General features: G+C 38.9%; 1 pseudogene; it reads left to right on the top strand.

Moving 5' to 3' along the window:
- Positions 1 to 10,842: 10,842 nt before the first annotated feature.
- Positions 10,843 to 11,791, top strand: LOC130830588 (small glutamine-rich tetratricopeptide repeat-containing protein alpha-like; annotated as a pseudogene).
- Positions 11,792 to 17,060: the final 5,269 nt, after the last annotated feature.

The following is a 17,060-nucleotide window of genomic DNA, read 5'->3' as shown; positions in this document are numbered from 1 at the left end:
CATCATCATCATCATCATCATCATCATCATCATCATCAATTTGGGAGCAGTTACATCACCATGTAGGTTACTAGTTCGAGAGAACATTTATCACCACATTGAGAGGACAAGCAACATATAAAGAGAGAGACGTGCATACATCACCAATTTGGGAGAACTTCATTCAGATCCAAGCAATACTGAGAAGTCCCTGGAACAGCAGTCTGGAGTCCCAAGTGGGAAGGTCTCGGGCAGTGTGTCCACCCCTTGGATGAGATTTCAGATTACTGCTCAAAAAGCCCAGGTTTTAACACGCACCACGCCCCAAGGTGACGATCATCAGTGTACCTGCAAATGGGCAGCTCTGGTTCTTATGTTAAATGCTTGTATTTCCAATTGTAAGTCTCAGAATGTTTGATTCCTGGGAACCAGCCAGGTTCCCAGGGCCCAGGGAGCTTCATGACTTACTCCTGTTGTTGGTTCTCAAGAGCTGCTGGATTTATTGTCTTCCTTATCTGTTGTTCTCAAGACTTACTGGACTTACTCCCTTTACTGGTTCTCCAGACCTACTTTCGTGGCTTCTGCTGATCAGCATTTGACATGTAACTCTTTTCAGGGTCTCTCTTCAGTCAAAGGCCTATTATTGCCTCTGAAGCCTGAACAAGACTACTTTGATTAACTTTCCCAGTAAGGTTTCCAGTTTTATTTTTTCAAAAAAACTTACTCTTAGCCTCATTGATCTTCTCTATTGTTTTTTTTTTTAGTCTCTTTTTCACTTATTTCCACTCTGATCTTTATCATTTCCTTCCTTCTACAAACGTTTTGTTTTGTTTTGTTTTGTTTGTTTTTGTTTGGTTTGGTTTTTAGGTTTTAGGTCTTTTAGGTTTAAGTTTGTTTGATGACTTGATGTATTTCTTGCCTCCTGAAGTAGGCTTGTATTTCTATAAATTTCCCTTGCAGAAAGGCTTTTGCTCTGTCCCATAGATTTTGGATTGTTGTTTTTCCATTTTTAATTTTCTAGATGTTTTCTGATTTCATCTTTGGTATCTTCAGTGACCCATTGGTCACTTAGTAGCATATTTTTTAGCGTTCCTGTGATTGTGTTTTTTGCAGTTTTTCTCTTGTTCATGATTTCTAGCCCATAGCACTGTGATCAGAAAGATGCTTGATATGATTTTAATTTTAAATTTACTGAAACATGTTTTGTGGCCTCTCGTGATCTATTCTGGAGAGTGTTACACGTGCCACTGAAAAGAATATATATTCAATTGATTTTATATATATGTATATAAACACACACACACACACATATATATATATATATATATATATATATATTCCTATATACATATATAGGAATATTCTCTTCATATTTATTAAGTTCACCTGATCAAACTTGTCTTTTAAGGTTAGTGTTTCTTTATTGATTTTCTGTCTGGATAACCTGTCCATTGATGTAAAAGGGGCATTAAAGGCTCTCATTATTATTTTGTTAGTGTCAATTTCTACCTTCATGTTTTTTAATATTTGCTTTATGCAATTAGGTGCCCCTTTATTGGGTGCATATATATATTTATCATTGTTCTTTAGCTGGTCAGATTAATCCCCATTTTTATGTAATGTCCTTCTTAGTTTCTTGTTTTCAAGTATTTCGTCTGATTAAGTGTTGCTGTTCCATATTTCTTTTCATTTCCATTTGCATGGAATACTTTTTCCATCACCCCACTTTCAGTTTGTGTGTGCTTTGAGATTTGAAGTAAATCCTTTATAGGCAATATATATGTGTCTTGATTTTTTATCCATTCAGCCACTATCTTTTGGTTGGAGCATCTAGTGTATAAACATTTATTGTAATTATTGATAAGTATATACTTATTGACATGATGTTAATTGTTCAGATTGTTTTTGCAGTTCTTTTATGTTCCTTTCTTTTGCTCTCTTCCCTTGTGCTTTGGTGACTACCTTTAATCTCATATTTGGATTCCCTTTTTTTTTTTTATGTGTATATCTATTACAGATTTTTAGCTTGTTTATAAAAAGGTTATATATAGCTTTAATGTAAATATATATTAGAGTTCCTGACCTCTTAAGTTCAAATGCATTGTAACAACCTGGCAATTTTACTCCCTTTTCTGACATTTAATGTTTTTGATATCATATTTTACATCTTTTTGTTTGATGTGTTCTTTAACTTCTTGTTATGGATAAAAATGATTTTACCATTTTTTTTAACCTTCATACTGCCTTTATAAGTGGTCGATCTACTACCTTTTTGTACATTTGAGTTTACCAATGAGATTTTTTCTTTTGTAATTTGCATATTTTCAATCGTGTTCTTTTCCACTTAGAGAAGTCCCTTTAACCTTGTAAAGCTGGTTTAGTGGTGTTGAGCTCTTTTGGCTTTGGCCTGTCTGTAAAACTGTCTTTCCTTCAAATATGAATGATAGCCTTGCTGTGTAGAATATAGGTTGCAGGTTTTTTCCTTTCATCACTTTAAATATATTCTGCCACTCCCTCCCAAACTGCAAAGTTTCTGCTGAAAAGTAAGCTGACAATCTTATGGAAGTTCTCTTATATTGAATATATAAATAGTTGCTCTTTGTTTTTAATATTCTCCTTTTTACTTTAAGGTTTATCATTTTAATTATAATGTGTCTTGGTGTGGTTCTCCTTGGGTTGCTCTTGTTTGGGACTCTCTGGATTTGGATTTCTGTTTGCTTTCCCAGGTTAGAGAAGTTTTCAGCTAATATCAAATAAGTTCCCTGCCCCTTTCTCTCTCTCTCTTCTCCTTCTGGGACCTTTTTAATGCAAACGTTAGTATGCCTGATGTTGTCCCAGAGGTCTTTTAAAGTCTCCTCAGTTTAAAAAAAAAATTCCTGTTTAGATTGAGTTTTTTTTCACTTGTCTGTTATCCAGTTCCATGATCCATTCCTCTTTTATCTAATCTACTCTTGATGTCTTCTAGTGTATTTTCTATTTCAGTTATTCTATTCTTCAGCTCTTTTGGGTTCTTTATATATTCTAATTCTTTGTTTACCTTTTCACTGTGTTTATCCATTCTTCTTCCATTTTCTTTGAGCCTCTTATGATCATTACCTTGTAATCTTTATTGGGAGATTGCTTATCTCTACTTCACTTCGTTTTCCTCTGTGGCTTTATCTTATTCCTTCATTTGAAACATATTCTTTGTCATCTCATTTTGCCTAGTTCTGTGTTTATTTGTATATGTTAGGTAGCATCTTGGAGAAGTGACCATGTGTAGGAGATGTCCTGTGGTGCCCACAGCACACTACCGTGTGGTCACCAGAGCCATATGATCTCAGCTGTATGTGCTGAGTAGGCCCTACTGTTGTGGTGGGGCTGACTACTGTGGGTGCACTTGTAGGTAGGGCTGGCCCCTGGCCTGGTTGGTGACCAGACCCTGCCTTGTGAAGGGACTGTTGGCTGCTGATAGACAAGGTTGTGTCCTGGCACAATTTGTTGCCTGTCCTAGGGTGTCCTGGGGCTGGTGCTGGCATGCTATTGGGCTGGCCCTGGTCCTGATGCTACCAGTCTAGATGGAGGACTCCAAAATGATGCTTCTTAGCACCAGTGTCCTTGTGATAAATCAAGTGCCCTTAAATGACTGTCACCAGCATCTGTGTTTCTAGGAGGAGTCCCACTGGTTTCCTCCCTCTCTGGAAGGTTTCTCTAAGATCAGCAACTGGGTCTAACTCAGGCTACATTTCATTTATTGCTTCTGCTCAGAGCATGTGAGATTTTGCATGTGCCCTTTAAGAATGCAGTCCCAGTTTCCCACAGCCCTCTGGCTTTTGCATATATAAACCCTACCAGCTTTCAAAGCTGGATGTTCTGGAGTTTCATCTTTGTGGTGTAGGACCCTCCACTCCCAACTGGGGAGTTTGATATGTGGCCCAGATCAATCATTCCTCGGTAGAACCTCTGCAATTCTGATTATCCTTCCATTGTGGGTTACCTACCTGGAGTTGTAGGTCTTAATTCTACTGCATCTCTGCCCCTCCTACCTTTCTTGTTGTGTTTTAATCTTTATTGAGATGTGGGAAGAAATCTTTTCTGCTAGTCTTCAGATCATTCTCATCAATAGCTATTCTGGAAATTGTTGTAATGTTGGTATGCCTGTGGGAAGAGGTGAACTCAGGGCCTTCCCACTCTGCCATCTTGGCCATCTTCCATCAGTATGTAGTCTTTCATATCTGGCTTCTTTCACTCAGCATATTTTTGAGGTTCATCCACATGTAGGACTTATCACTACTTTATTCCATTTTTATGGTTGATTAATATTTATTATATAGGTATATCACAATTTGTTTATCTGTTCATCTGCTAATGGATATTTGGATCATTTCTATCTTCTGGCTATTGCTAAGAGTGCTGTTATGGCTGTTATGAACATGTGTATGTTTGCGTATGTGTGTGTGTGTGTGTGTGTGTGTGTGTCTGTGTGTCTGTGTGAATTTTTGTTTGAGTATCTGTTTTCAATTCTTGCAGGCATATATCTTAGAGTGGAATTGCTGGGTCATATGCTAACTCTATTTTTAACATTTGAGAAACTGTAAAAATGTTTTCCAAAGTAGTTTCACCACTTTATCCTCATGTAGTGTATGAGGGTTCCAGTTTCTCCACATCCTTCATGTTTTCCAGCTCTTCATACCTCCCCCCTTTTTTTTGGATTATGGCCTCATGGTGGGTACAAAGTGATATCTTGTTGTTTTGATGTGCATTTTCCTAATGAATAATGATGTGAAGCTTCATTTCATGTGTTTCTTGGCCATTGTATATCTTCTCTGGAGAAATGCCTATTCAAGTTCTTTGTCAATTTTCTAGTTATTTATTTGTCTTTTTGTTGATGCATTGTAATAATTCTTTATATATTTTGAATACCAGAGCCTTATCAGCAATATAATTTTAAGTATTTCTCCTCCTTTCTAGGTTATCTATTTATTGGATAATGTTCTTTGTTACACAAAAGTTTATTATTTTGATGAAGTCAAATTTCTTTGCTTTTTTTTTTTTTTTTGCTTTCGGTGTCATATCTAAGAAATCATAGCCTGAACGAGACTATGATTTATTCCTATATTTTATTCTAAGAGTTTTATGGTTTTATCTCTTATGTTTAAGTCATTGATACAATTTGAATTAAATTTTTATATGGTATGAGGTAGGGGTTCAACTTCATCTTTTTTTTTTTTTTTTGCAATTGAATATCCAGTTTTCCCAGCACATTTTGCTTCAGTTATTGTACATTTTAGCTCCTTTTTCTAATTTTTATATCTTTATTGATATTCTTGATTTATTCATCTATTGCTCTCTTGGTTTTCTTTGAGTTGATTTAAAACAGTTTGTTTAAAGTCAATCTAGTAAGCCTAATGTCTGTGCTTTCTCAGGGATAGTTTCTGTTTATTTCTTCATGCATGTGACATTCTTTCTTTTTTATTTGTAGCCTTCTTAATTTTTTTAAACTAGACCTTTTGGATATTATAATTTAGTATCTCTGGAAATCACATTCTTTCCCCTCCTCAAGGTTTATTTTTGTTAATTTCGGTGGGATGCGGCTGGGGTTGTTTGGGTTTTTTTTTTGTTGTTGTTTAGGGACTGCTAGACGATTTTCGTAACTTCTTTATTTGTTACACTTGTTCTCTCAAGTCTCTATACCTTTACCATGTGTTCAGCTAATGATATTTTCACCACTAAGAGCCAAGAAAAAATTAGAAAGACAAAGGAAAATAAGCAAAGGAAGAAAGATAAAACAAACAAACAAATGCTTCCAGTCTTTACTGGTTGATTGTATGCTGAGGCACTCTTTCCACATTTAGCTCTGCCTTACCCTTCACTTTCTGTTTGCATGAGAAAGCAGTCAGAGCTGAAAGCTTAGGGTCTTCTCAAGCATTTTCTGAGTGCGTGTTTTGCCTTGACATGTATTGATGTGTGGGTTTCTAAATTCCCCAATATCAATGTGCGGTTTTGTGTACCCTCATTTCCAAAAAAATCCCAGCTCCTAGTTTCTCCTCCCAGGTTTTCAGGGATGGATTCAATTGTCCCAGATGGCTGTGGGTTTTTCATTTGCCTTACAATGTTTTTGAACAATGCTTGCCCCTCTTCCACCTTGAGTGATCTCTGAGTTAGGGGAAACAAAGTCCAAAGCCTTACATAGTTCTTTCAGGTGGCCCTCAGACAGGTTAGAGCCAAAGAAACACAAGGACTGGGATCTCACACAGGAAAGGGCCATCATCTTCACAACTGATGCTGAGCTAGAAAGGGGTATGATGAAAGGGCAAGTACAAATGCCACAAAGCTACCCTGTCACTTTTAAGTTACCTTTTTCTTGATTCAGTGTTTACTTGTTTGCTATAAGCTTCTGACTATTTTCCAGACCTCTGAAAAAGTTGATTCTGATAGTTTTTGCTTGACTTTTCAGTGTTTCTGCAGAGTAATAGGTCCATGGAGCTGCCTATTCTGCCATTTACTCTGATGTCACCGCTGTTTATGTCTCATCTTCCTCCTTCAATTTTAACAGTTCTTTGCGTATTTCATAATATGAGTTCATTATCTGATATATATTGTAAATATTTACTCCCAATTTGTATTTTGAATTTACATTTCTTTTTTAAAAATATTTTGGGTTATCGAGTTTGTTATTATTTTAATTTATCACTAAAAATATCTCATCTGTTTTTAGTGTCATAGTTAGAAAAATTTCCCTTACACTCAGGATTTTTAGGAATTCACTCCTATTTTGTACCTATATTTGTGTATCCTCATGTTTCACATTTGTATCTCAGATCTATTGGTAGTTACTTCTCATGTGTCATACCAGAAAGGAGGTCAAATTCACTAATATTACCTACAGAATTTTAAGCGTAATATTCATGAGTAATATTGGCCTGTAACGTTTGTTCTGGTACTATTTTTATTTCATTAGGGTACAATTTTACACTGTTTCATGAAAAACAAATTGGAAGTAATGTTCATTTTTCAATTCTTTGGAACAATTTGTTTTTAGTGATACTATCTGATTTGAAAATGTTTTGTACAGTTATCTATGAAACCATTTAAACCTGGTGTGTGTGTGCATGTGTGTGTGTGTGTATTTTATAATTCCTTGATAAATACCTGCATTATTTCTGTGGAAGTTAGTGTTTTTTAAGTGTCATATTTCTACTGCAGTCAGTAGTAGTTAAATGAATTTTCCTAGAATATTATCCATTTCATATAGCTTTCGAGTTTGTTTACACAGATGTGAACATTGTTTTTAGTGCTTTTTTGTTGATTATTAATCATTATTTTCACTTGTTATTTATCTACTTTTGTGCTTTATTTCTTGTTATCCTTTATGAAATTATCTAATGGATTGTCTAATTTGCAGCTTTTTTTTAAAAAACAAGATTTTTGATTTACTGATTTGATGTACCTTTTTCTTTAATTTATTAATTTTTACTTTTACTTTGTTGTTTCCTTGTTTACTCTTTTTTTAAAATTTGAGATGGCAATTTAATTCCCTTCTTTAATTCTTTTGTTTTTAATCAATGTATGTGTATATGGCTCTGGAGTTTTCTCTGATCACCGCTTTAACTATATCTCATTTATCTTGGTATGTACTGCTTTATCATCAGTATTTAGGAAATTAATTTGTTTTTTCTCTGTATTTCCACTTTCATCCTAGTATTAAGTACAAGTTTTTAAACTTCAAGATTATTCATCTTTTGTTTCTCAGTTTTATTTTCAACTTCTAGCCACTGCATTGTTGTAAAGACCCCAGCACTAGAATATTTTCAGTGTAAATTCTACCCAGAATTTAAAGAATTAATGCCAATCTTTCTAAAACTCTTCCCAAGAAATTGAAGAAGAGGGAATGAATACTCCCAAACTTATTTTATAAAGCCAGAATTACCCTGATACCAAAGCCAGATAAGGACACTACAAAAAAATAATACTACAGGCCAATATTATTGAAGAATATAGATGCAAAAAACTCTCAACAAAATATTAACTGACTGAAATCAACAGCACATGAAACTGAAAAGCTTATGCATAACAAAGGAAACAGTCAAAGATTGAAAGGTGTCTATAGAACAGGGGAAAATATTTTCATAGCATAAGTCTGATAAGGGGTTAAAATCCAAAATACAAACAAAATTCATTCAACTCAATAGCTAAAAACAAAACAAGACAAATTTTTAAAAAACTGATTAAAATTGGGCAAAGGACCTGAATAGACATTTCTCCAAAGCAGACCTACAAATGGCCAGCAAGTACATGATAGTGAAGAAAGGGTGAAGGATGTGAGGAAAAGGGGATCCTGTTACACTGCTGGTGGGTATGTAAGTTGGCATAGAGAGTATAGAAAATAGGATGGAAGTTTCCCCAAAATTAAAACTTTACCTACCATGTGACCCTGCAATTCTTCTGGATATTTATCCATAGGAATTAAAATCAGGATCTTTAAGAGGTAACTGCACTTTTATTTTCACTGCAGCATTATTCACAGTAGCCAAGACACATAAACAATCTGAATGTCTATCAATGAATGAATGGATCAAGAAAATGAGGTATGAACTTAAATGGAATGTTATTCAGCCCCCCAAAACAAAGAACATCTTGTCAGTTGTGATTATAGGCTTCGCAGTAAGTCAGTCTGAATCCAAAAGATTCACTGTAGCACAGAATCTAAGAAAAGCAGCACAATTTGTTTTATTTTGTTTTTTGGGTGTTTTTTCTGTCTGTTTCTGTTTGTTTGTTTTTAGGAGGAGAGGAAAGATTTTCTGGAGCAGTTTTGAAAGACAAAAAGCATTGCTATTCTCTCCTCTCCACCACGCCTTCCCAGGTGCTCTTTTTGTTGTTTTTTCTGTTGGTTGTGGTGTGTCTCATTTAGTAACCAAAATCTGATGCACTACTAATATCAGCCTTCTCCTTTGTTTATCCAGACCTTTTGTCCAGGAGGATAGTACACAAGAATGACAAAATGTTTACATGAAAACATTTTTATATAAGTTAACCAGAAAAATTCATTATGTTTACAAATTCATTAGTATAAAACAGGATTTAAAAGATTTCAAAATGGGTTTACTTAACATCCCATGTTTCGTTGCTTCATAGCCATTCCAATCTTCCATTTTTTAATACTTCCTCTCTTTAGAGAGATGATATGTCTTCCACACCTTTGGCATCTTTTACATGGATTCTCTTCATTTTCTCTTCTTTCTCTCTTCACCCATAACTTGCAGTGATGATGGATGTATCACTCATATCTCAATTGAAATTTGTTTTTTGTCTACTCACAGATAAGTTGAGATTTGTGATATTCTCTCTCCTAGAAAAGATAAGGCAAAGTATTTAATTGTGATGAAGTCCAACTTTATGATTATTTCTTTGTAGCTTGTGCTTTTGGTATCACACTTAAGAAGGCCTTGCGTAATCCAAGGTCATAAAGATTTTTTCCTTTTTTTTTTTTTACCAGTGTCTCATAGTTTTAGTTCTTATATTTATGCCTATGATCCATGGGGAGTTAATTTTGTGTATTGTATAGGGGAAAGGGTCCAACTTTACTCTTTTGCAGCAACGACTTACCTTAAGAAGAGTTTTATATTAGTTTGTTAAGTGAGTTATAGTAAGAGTTATGCTTAACCAGCATAGCATGTCTCAAAATCAATGTCTAAGATTTTAATTATGAGTAATGAAACTGGAGTTTGTATTAAATGATAATTTCCACTGATATCAACTATTAAGTTTGGACAAAATATAAAAAGCAACTATTTGAAGACACTGGAAAGTAACTCAAATCTGGCAGAAACTAGATAGGAGTCAGCCCCTGAGAAAAGGGTTTATATAGTTTTTGTCTTAGGGAAACCCCTTATTTATACAGCATATAGTAACTAAAAGTCAAGGAGAAAATTGAATTCTTAAAGGCGTGTAGAACCAGAGGATGGAGTTTGGGGACTGCAAGAGGGACCAAAAGATGAGAAGAGAAATTCAATAAATGAGGGACCCTCAGTAATGGTAGTCTCAAATTTTGTTTATAACCTCTCAACTCTTTGGCTCTCCCATAAACTGCACATAAATGTGCAGTTGAGATTACTAGTGAAAGGTAAAAGCTGATAGGCTGAGATGTTGAGCAGTTTGAGCAAGGCAGACAGAATTTGGAACATAAGCCCAGCCACACTGAGTGCATGCTAGAACAAGAATCAGTTCCCTCCAGAGGAAGATAATGGAATCTATACTCTGTACAATGCTGTTATAAATATATTCAAAGACTTAAAGAACAATAGAGTCAAAATGAATAAAAAGATGAGAAATAGCAGAGAAGTGAAAAACATAAGAAAGAACCTAATGGAAATTCTAGACTGGCTACATGGCCAATTGAATAATGGTAAAAGTAAGTTAAAATCAAGATAGAGCAATGGAAATTATCTTGTCTGAAAAAGTGAAGAAGATTAAAAGCTATGAAGTGAGCCTAAGTGGACTTTGGAACAATATCAAGCAGTCTAACATAAGTGTAAATAGAGTCTCTGAATAAAAGGAAGGAGAATGGAGAAAAAAAATTGCTCAGTTAATGCATTAAAATCTCCCAAATTTGGTACAAATCAAATGACTTGCATATCCAAACAACTCAGTGAAATCCAAGTGGGGATATACATATATAAAGAAAACAACATCTAAGCATCTAATAGTCAAACTACTGACGACCAAAGATAAAGAGAATTCTGAAAAGGAGCAAGAGAAAAATAACTCATTACTTGTGTCACACAAATCATAAGAATGATGATTGATATCTCATTAGAAAAATATTGGGGGGTTCAGCTGCCTAAAAGATCCTGAAGCCCCAGGCCTGTCTCCTCCTGTCTCAGGATGGATGACAAGAAGCTCCTGGCCTATGCCATCATCTGGTTCCTGCACGACCAGCTCCGGGGGGGGGGGGGGGGGGGCTCTCAACCGACACCCAGGAGAGCCTGGAAGTCACCATCCGGTGCCTGGAGACCGTTTTTGGGGTGATGGTGGAGGACAGCGACCTCATGCTCCCCCAGGCTCTCCTGGAAATATTTGAAGCGGCTGTGCGGGCAAGGAGATGCTGACGGATCTGAGAAGTCCCCAGCGAACCCTGCCTTCGGAGGGGGACTCGGCGGAGGCAGAATGTCTCAAAACCGAAGGAAACGCACAGATGAAGATAGGAAACTTTGAGGCCGCCATGCACTCCTACTGGAAAGCCATGGAGCTGAACCCCACCAACTCCGTCTGCGTCTGTCACAGAGCCGGGGCCCACAGCAAACTGGGGAAATATGCGGGGGTGCTGCAGGACTGCCAGCGGGCCATCTGCATAGACAGGTCCTACAGCGAGGCTTCCGGCAGGATGCGCCTGGCGCTGTCCAGCCTGAACAAGCACACGGTGGCCCATGGCCTGCTACAGGAAGGCCCTGGAGCTGGACCCCAACAGGAGACCTACACTTCCAGCCTCAAGGTGGTGGAGCTGCGGCTGAGAGAGGCGCCCAGCCCGAGGGGAGGCGTTGGCAGCTTCGACATCGCGGGCCTGCTCAACAACCCCAGCTTTATGAGTGGGGCATCAAGCCTCATGAACAACCCCCAAGTTCAACAGCTCACGTCTGGCATGATTTCCAGCGGCCACAACCTCTTGGGGACTCCCGGCACCAGCCCCTCTCAGAATGATCTGGCCAGCCTCATCCAGGCGGGCCGGCAGTTCGCTCAGCAGATGCAGCAGCAGAGCCCAGAGTTGACAGAACAGCTCCGAAGTCAGATCCGGAGTCGGACCCCCAGTGCCAGCAAGGACGACCAGCAGGAATGACCGCCCCGCTCTCCAGTGCCATCGGGTCCTCCCTGGCCCACTGGAAGCCTTCTCGCACTTTTCCGTCTCCTCCCATTGGCCCGCCCACGAGAGAAAAAGAAATTGGACCTGCATGTTAAGAGGGATTTTATTAGTTTCATGTTTTTGCCTCCACCCTCCCTTCCCTTTTTGTGCTCTGTCACGGCCCTCAGACCCTTCTGGAAACAGAGCCCCAAGCTGTGAGCGCAGACCAGCACCACCTCCCCCCAGCCGCTGAAACCCCACTCACTACAGTGTTTCCTAGAGGACCGCGGGGTGGGCGGGGTACTCTGGTGAGAAGCGCCCCTGCGGATGCCGGGCCCCCAGCCCCGCCCGCAGCCCCGCCCCCGCCATCTGTTCAGGGGCCGCCCAGCCCCCGGAAGCTGCTTTCTGAGCCCGCCTTGGCCGCCCCGGCCGCCCCCCGCTTGGACGAGCTCCCCGCCAGCCGGCCCGGCCCTCGGACCCGGGTTCTCGCATGAGGAGCTGCGGCTGCAGGTTCCCGGAGCCGGTCTCTCCCGGCGCCCAGTCTCCCTGCGCCCGGCGGGGCGAAGCGGGCGGCCTGGGCGGCGGGGCCGTGTCCCGGCCTCTCTTCGGGGCGCGCATGTGGCTGGACGCGGGGCTGCTCTCCACGCCCCCTTCCCAGGGCTCGCGATCGCCCGCCCGCGAGGGGCGCCCGCACCGCCTCCGGCCCGGCCCAGCCCTGCTGCGGGTCCCGGCCGCCGCCCTCCCGCCCCCAGGGCGTCCCGCCGGCACGGCGCCTCTGTGGCCTCGGCGGGCCCTCCTCCCCAGGGGGCGGCTGCTGCAGGAGGGCCCCCCGCCTGGGCCTGAGATCGCCGGACAGCCCCCGTGGGCGTCCCGGCGGCCCGGGGCGGGGAGGGGCGGGGAGGAGAGGCCGGTGGGCGGCGGGGCAGCTGGAGGCGCCCTGGGCTGTGGGGCCGCTGCCAGGGGACCCCGCGCCGCGTGTGCAGCTGACTAGGAGGGGGTCGCCGCCAGTCCCCCGCGGTCTGGCACACGTCTGGGGACCCGTGTCCTAACTCCTGCGTGCTGGCCTTGGTGACAAGCGTAACGTGACGTGTGGGGAATACATAGACATCGTGACCTCAAAAAAAAAAAAAAAATAGGCCAAAAGGTAATAGAATGGCAACTTCAAAATGGTGGAAAAAAAAAAAAAGCTGTCACCATAATTTCACGTCTTCCAATAATATCTTTTATAAATAAAGGTGAAGTTGGTTGTTCTCACATACGAGAAAATTTCACTGCCAGCAAAGATTTCTCTATAATAGATACTAAAGAAATTTAAAAAAAAAATGTTTTGGCCGTGCCATGTGGGATCTTAGTTCCCTGACCAGGGATGAAATCCAGGCACCCCACCCCGCCACCCCGCACTGGAAGCACATAGTCTTAACCACTGGACCACCAGGGAGGTCCCTAAAGGAAAGTTGTTAAGGTTAAAAGGCAAGGATATGAAATGGAAACTATGTCTTTAGAAGGGAATGAAGCACATCAGAAATGGTAAATATGTGACTGGTTAATTTCTTTAAAAGATATCTCAGTATTTAAAGCGAAAGTCATAACAGCCTATTGTGGGGTTTATAATGTATGTAGATGTAATAAATGTGACAGAACTACTATTATAATTGGGTATTTTAACAGGCATCTGTCAGTAATTGATATGTAAACAACATTCAGAAAAACATAGATGATTTGAACACTGACATTTATCACCTTGACCTAGTTGGCAATCATACTATACTCAACAGGAGCAGAACACTCCTGTGAGAGCACAGGTAATGTTCACTAAGGTCATAAAGTGCATCTAAAAACCCCTTCAAGATTTGCACCTTAACACAGTATGTTCCCTGATCACGACGTAATTAAATCAGAAACCAACAACCATAATATATGTAGAGAAAAGCCCAAGTATATTAAAATTAAGCATCATATTTCTGAATATTTTCCGGGAAGAACTTACAAGGGCGAGTGGAAAGTATTTTGAACTTAATTATAATAAAATTACAAAGTAAAATTTTGTTATGCAACTAAAGCATTACTTAGAAATTTAATTTAGTGTTGTGATTAGAAAAGAAACAAGAAACATTATAGATAAATCAATGAAATAGAAAATACACAAAATACATTAAATTCATGTATTAGTCTGGGTTCTTTAGAGAAACAGACCAATAGGGATGTGTGTGTGTGTGCTGTATTTATTTTAAGGAACTGGCTCATATAATCGTGGCAAATGCAAAATCCAGCAGACTGGAGACCCAAGGAAGGGTTGATGTTGCACTTTGAGTCCAAAGTAGTCTGGTGTCAGAATTCTGTGTTCCTCAGGAGGTGTCAGTATTTTTCTGTTAAGGCCTTCAACTGACTGGATAAGGCAACCCACGTTATATAGGGTAGCCTGCTTTGCTCAAAATCTGTTGATTTAAATGTTACTCTCATCTAAAAACTACTTTCACAGCAAGATCTAGACTGGTGTTTGAGCACGTATGCAGGTCCTGTGGCCTAGCCAAGCTGCAAATTAACCATCACAATTAACTGAGTCAAAAATTGAATTTTGAGGCTGTGGTTAGAAAAGATCTCCTTATTTCCATGCTGTAGACAATTCATACTTACACACACAAATACCATGAAAACAATTGTTTCAGTTTGAATTGCATTTTTAGAGATTGCTATTTTAAGTTAATTTAATTTTAAATTATGTAAAATCATTTACATGATTTCAAAGTCAAAACTACAAAATATTCAGAAATGTCTAGCTTTTATTCCTGTCTCTTACCCAGCTTCCTTCTTCCTCAAGAAAACATTTTAATATTTTATCATTTAAAATACATAAGTGTTTATAACATATATATTTATAATTATATATACATATAAAGCCAATATGTGCATCTCTATTTTAACACAAAAATTAGCATACCAGAGACATTCTTCTTCACCTTACTGTTTTCACTTAACATGCCATATAGATTCCACCAGAACAGTATTCAGAGATATTTCCCACATTTTTATAGTTGCTTAATATTTCATCGCATATAATTGATGCAATCCTTACTGATTGTCATTTGGGTATTTTCTATTCTTTTTCTGTTAAAAGCAATACTTCAACAAGTAACCTGGTGCATTGGTTATTCTGTATTTTCTTCCATGTATTGTTAGGGTAGAATTAGGGTTGCTGGGTCAAAAGTTAGTAGCATGGCAATATTTGGAGATGTTATCTTGCCAAGATGTTACACTATTTTGTATCCTCATCAATGATGCATACGAGTGTCCCTTTTCTGTATAGTTTAACCAATAGGCTGTAATATTAAATATTGATGTCAGATATTTGATGTCATATAGGCCAAAAGTGATATTTCAGCTTGGTTTTACTCTGCATATATGTATTTTTTAAGCTCTTTATTGGAATATAATTGCTTTACACTGTTTTGCCAGTTTTTGAGTTACACCAACGTGAACCAGCTGTATCCATACATATATCCCCAAATCCCTTCCCTCCCACAACTCCCTCCCTCCCTATTCCAGCCCTCCAAACCATCACCCACCACGGAGTTGATCTCCCTGTGTTATTACTCTGCATATATCTTAACGTGGAAGACAACTTTTTTCATGTATTTGAGGTTTATTTTTATCTCCTTATATATGAACTGTAAATTCATATATTTTGCCAATTTTTCTATGTGTTTTCTTAAGAAGTTCTTTCATTTATTTAAAAAAAATTTTTTTTTCTTTCGATCTTTATTGGAGTATAATACCTTTACACCGTTGTGCCAGCTTCTGCTGTACAACAAAGCGAGTCAGCTGTATTTATACATATATCCCCATATCCCCTCCTTCTTGAGCCACCCTCCCACCCTCCCTATCGCACCCCTCTAGGTCTTCACCAATCAGAGCCTTGATCTCCCTGTGTTATGCAGTTGCTTCCCACTAGCTGTTTTACATTTGGTAGTGTATAAATGTCACTGCTACTCTCTCACTTTGTTCCAGCTTCTCCTATCCCTCTTCCCGTGTCCTCAAAGGAAGTTCTTTTAAAACTATAGCTCTGTTTTTTGTGATGTGAGTTGTAAATACTTTCCTCTAGAATCTCACGTATCTTTTTTACTTTTCTCACAGTTTTATCATGCATTTAAATATTAATTTTATGTAGTTAATATTAACAGTATGTATCATATTCATAGATTGTGAAGATATTAACTTATGTTTTCTTATAATAGTTGTATAGTTTAAAAATTATTTATTCTTTAATTTATGTAGAAATTGTCCTGGAACATGGCAGGAGGAATAGATGCAATATATCTTTCCCATATGGCTATCCAGTTATTCCACCATCACATTAATAGGTCCTTTCTCCCCTGACTTGAGATATTATCTCATATACTAATTTTCTTATGTGTTTTTAACTTATTTACGGAGTTTCTGTTCTCTTTTTTTCCCCTAAAGTAAACATAAATTTGACTGTCTTCTCATTTGATCTTCTTTCTCTATTACTTCCAGTCACACCTTAAAAACCATATTCCTTTCCTACTTAGACTATTTAATCTTCAGTTTCAGCCTGGTTCAGTGATTCTTTCTGGGGAGAGGAGTTATTTATCAGAATCACGTACCAAGCTTTCTGTCAACCTGTATTTCCCTCTACTTCTATCTTAAATCTTTGGCGTGTCTTCTCAGGATGGTGCAGTATACGTACATGAGAACATGCCTGCACATGAGTACACACGCTTCCCCTCACAACAGCAATGCCCCCAAAGGTCATCTGTTGATATGGGAATGTGTCGTAGCCCTCAAGGATGCTGGGAGGAAGTGAAGGTTGAGAACTTTTGGTTTGCTCACATATAGGATTTATATGACAGTGATAATAGTACTTAATAGTTATTGAGTCCTGAAAATATGCCATAACGTGTGATATTTATCTGATTTATACCTGTTGTCTTATTATCCCTCATAATAATCATATAATTATGTCTCTTTTGGAAACTGAAGCTTAGGAAAGTTAAACAGTGTGTTCAAAGTCATGACTAGTAAGGGGCAGGTAGAGTTGAACCCGTCTCTTTTTGACGTCAAAGCCTGTGCTTGTAAAAGCTAACCATAAAAACTAAGAATGGACTTGAGGACACGGGGTTGGGTGGGGCAGCGAAGGGGAAGCTAGGACGAAGTCAGAGAGTAGCATAGACATAGATACACTACCAACTGTAAAAATAGACAGCTAGTGGGAAGTTGCTGTATAACAAAGGGAGATCAACTCCATGAT

Source organism: Hippopotamus amphibius, chromosome 10 (assembly GCF_030028045.1).
Source record: "Hippopotamus amphibius kiboko isolate mHipAmp2 chromosome 10, mHipAmp2.hap2, whole genome shotgun sequence".
NCBI lineage: Eukaryota > Metazoa > Chordata > Mammalia > Artiodactyla > Hippopotamidae > Hippopotamus > Hippopotamus amphibius.
This window is presented reverse-complemented; position numbering and strand designations above follow the sequence as displayed.